Raw genomic sequence first — 3,889 nt, forward strand, 5'->3', positions numbered from 1 at the left:
ACTCCCACTGCGCTGTGAGATGACAGAAAATGGCAGAAAATAAAAATGGGCACTGGCTAAGAGCGAGGGATTTTACCGGACTTGGTCTACTGAAAAAACATAATTTTTAGCTAACGTGTCAGACGAGTGTTTTGTGATATTTACAGAACTGTGGTGCCATTTAAAACACTGTTTAGAAGTTACCGGCACGTTCTGTGTGGGGAAAGTGTGAAGAAAGATAGCTGTGAGCTCAGTTGATCTGACAGTCAGGCTGGAATCAGATGAAACTTTACTTTCAGAGATGTTCCTGTTATATTTAAAAACATACCTCATCAAAAAACACACACATTCCCCTCAAGGAGCTGTTCCCTGGTGGAGGGGGCCGGCGGAGGATCGGAGTGTGAAGTCGCTGCTGCAGCTGTGGAGCGCCTCTGCTGCTGTTGCTGGCCACGGCGGTCCCTCCAGCGGCCGGAGGGGCGGGAGGAGGACTGTGACATCACCAGATGGTGTACAGTCTCTGAGACCTCCTCGGACCTCTGCGATTTCTGAAGGATGGTCCTGAAGTTGGCCCCGAGCAGCACCTCTGGGGTGATGGGGTCCTCCAGCAGGTCTTTCTGCAGCCTCTTGGACAAGGATGGTGAGAGGCGGAGCCAGGTGGTCCTCAGGATCATGGCCATCCAGGTGGCGATGCGGGACAGGCAGACCGCAGAGGTGGCACATGTTTAAGATGACATCAGCAGCTTTACAGAGAGATGTCTTTGTCTCCTCCAGCAGGTCTGCTTTCTCCAGCCTCTTAGAGATGCTGTAGGCCAGCAGGGCAACGTTGTTGTTAGCTGCGGTCGTCTGGAATGAGCACTGGTGAGCTCGGTTGGAGACCTTTGTCACCATCTGGTCATGCTTCCTTGGAGGGACAGGTTGCTGGTCCATCCTGGAAGCTTTTGCCCCAAGTGTCACTGCCAGGCTTGGCTCCGGGGATCGGTAAAACCCTCCACTTTGGAGATGGAGGCGAAGGTGGAGGCGGCTGTCTTCGGCTTGCTGGGCCCAGCTGCAGCCTCGTTCCAGTGTGACGTCACAGCTGGACAGCGAGGCCAGATGGGGTCAGGCGACGAGCCGGGGCGGAGCCAACCTTGCCACCAGATCATCCGATCAGGGCGGAGGGAGGCAAGGGACGGAAAGTCCCTTGTGTTAGCATCCTCCTGGATTATGCCGGGCAGCTCCGAGAGGAGGGCGCCGACGGCTGGAAGCAGTGTGGTCGCCGACGTGGGAAGATCCGAGGTGGCTGAGCATCTGCTTGGCCGCTCGTCTTCCGTCACTACACTCTCCAGGAGGGAGGGGGCAGCTCCGCATCGCCTTTCTCAGAGGAATAGTTCGATTCACTGCGTGACTCTGCGTCAAAGAAGGCGGTGGCATCGTCCCACGCATAGCGTCCCGCTACAGAAAAAAACACTCAGCACAGTTGCTGCCAACAACGTCTTTTTCTAGGGAATCATTTGATTCACCGTGAGACAAAAACACGTTAGAAAAGGCGCTGGCATCGTCCAGCGAGTAGCGGCCCTCCACAGAAAAACATTCAGCGGGGCTGCTGCTAACATCGCCTTTGTCGAGGAAATCATTCGATTACCGCGAGGAAAAAACATGTTAGAAAAGGCGATGGCGTCGTCCAGCGGGTAGCGGCCCGTTACAGAAAAGCACTCCTCGGCGCTTACCTTGAACAAGGCTGCTCGTCTCTGCTTCTCCTCGGGGAGGAAGAGATCACCGGGATGACAAGAGGTTGGCGTGGCGGAGACCCAGGCATCCTTAACAAAGGTTGTGCCAGTCAAAGCTGGACAGCTTTTCCTTCTTTGTTCTTCTGACAGTGCTAGCTAGCTGGCTTAAGAAAAAATGGGAGCCAATTACCCAGTCTCACCGTAATTTATACGGACCGGGGGTGAGGCCCACACAGCAGGTGGGTGTGGACTAAAGTTCTCAGTGCTGCGCTGTGCGCGAAGGGATAAACCCACTAGCGATAGCCTTAAAGGGCAAAGCCTATACGAAATAGAACAGCAAGGAGTTCAGTGTCTCTTTCTCGGACGTGGGTTACCTGCAGGAGGGCCATAAGAGTCGGGTGCATTATGTCATGGGCAGTAGTCGAAGGCGGGGGCCTTGGTGCTCTGATCCTGACTAACCAAAGCTGGCTCTTGGGACATGGTAATGGCATAACTAACTTATGATTAAACAGGTCTTTTGATTCTTTTTACAGTTTTTACATAATCAATATTTGGAGGTTTATTAGAATTTTTTACAGATTTTCCTCATAATGATGTCATACTCTAACTTTAAAACAAATATTTTGCCAAAAAAAGCTCTTTCTTATTCCCACAACATTTTATGTACATAATTAAACATTAACAACAAAGTCCATGCTCAATAATTCAGGTATACAATCCATCAATTTTCAGTCAGGTCATCTGGACAGTTTCTTTTTTTGTGCTGAAACGTTTCACCTGCGATCCGGAAAGCTTCATCAGTCAAGGAAACACACAACACAAAACTGATTCTTCCCCCAACAGCTTAATCCAAAGTGTTGTTTTCAACCAGTTTGACAAGACTGTCAACAAGGAAGAGGGCCAGCAATGGAGAAGGGGGCGTACCAAAAAAAAACATCTTAGCACCGACAAAACAGGTTTGTTCCACATTGGAGTAATCTGTTGGGGGAAGAATCAGTTTTGTGTTTTGTGTTTCCTTGACTGATGAAGCCTTCCAGATCGAAGGCGAAGCGTTTCAGTACAAAAAAAAGAAACTGTCCAGATGACCTGACTGAAAAATGTTGGATAATTAAACATTATTCATTCAACCTTTATTTATACAGGTTATATAGTGTGTCTCTCACTTAAGACTCCATAAGTTAATCATTTAAGATGTTCATCCAATGATCACTTTCTGAAAGTTTCATTAAAATTTGTCTCAGGAGATTTGGCTAACAGACAGACAGTTGCCTCAATGTTTAAAAGTAAAGTTTTGAGCAACGATCTTGCACAATAAGTAGAGCTTAAATCATATGACATGAAAAACTCTCGGTTAAAAGAACATCACATTATAGCACAATATCTCTCAAACTGACCGAGTTGTAGCCATTTTTGTGTTTCTAAGTGCAGGTGGCTGTGGCAGCCATTTTAAACTGGAATGGCTCCAAAGGTTACTCAGATATAAAGGTATGTTCAGTGATTATTTTGTAAAATTTTCTTTAATATTTCTAAAGTGGATCATGAGATATTTTGCTAACAGACAGAGTTTACTTCAAATAATTAATTGCATCATTTTACCTAAAAAAGGAAGAACACAACAGGAACATCAGCTGTTGTACGACGCTACTACTTCTTACGTGGAGCTGTGAACGCAGCACGCGACGGAGGGCGTGGCCTCGAGTTCACCTGCGAAAAGATAAAAGTGAGAAGCGTAGCGGCACGCGCCGTCCATCCTGAGACAGTGTCTGAGCAGCTGGACGGTGTCTCGGCTTGTGTGGGGTCCAGCGGGACTGAACAGACTGAGGACAGCTCACCTGCTGAACACCAGGTGAGTCGCGTTGTTTACGTCCTGTGACAGAAGTGCGTGTTTTTAATGAACAAGTGTAAATATTGGTGGAGGGGTGTGGCGCGCGCAGGTGTGTTCAAAGGAAGCAGACATCTAACACTCTGTCATCATCCTCAGGTAACAACTTCACATGTCCAAAGTTCATCAAACGTACACAGTTGTTGTGTAAAAACTGTAAAACAAAAAGTAAAAACCGTAAAACTAAAAGTAAAAACTGTAAAAGTAAAAGTAAAAACTGTAAACCAAAATGTAAAAACTGCAAACCAAACTGTAAAAACTGTAAACCAAAATGTAAAAACTGTAAACCAAAATGCAAAAACTGTAAACCAAAATGTAAAAA

General features: G+C 47.1%; 1 protein-coding gene across 2 annotated transcripts in view; it reads left to right on the top strand.

Annotated features, from left to right (window-relative positions):
- Positions 1-3,435: 3,435 nt before the first annotated feature.
- LOC119422595 (myosin-9) overlaps positions 3,436-3,889 on the top strand; it is a 49,997-nt gene continuing 49,543 nt past the window's right edge. For both annotated transcript variants that reach the window (XM_037689975.1, XM_037689976.1), the window contains exon 1: positions 3,436-3,531. The gene's annotated coding sequence lies outside the window, so the exon portion shown is untranslated. The remainder of the gene's footprint in view (positions 3,532-3,889) is intronic.

Source organism: Nematolebias whitei, chromosome 16 (genome assembly GCF_014905685.2).
Source record: "Nematolebias whitei isolate Nwh7 chromosome 16, NemWhi1, whole genome shotgun sequence".
NCBI classification, from domain to species: domain Eukaryota; kingdom Metazoa; phylum Chordata; class Actinopteri; order Cyprinodontiformes; family Rivulidae; genus Nematolebias; species Nematolebias whitei.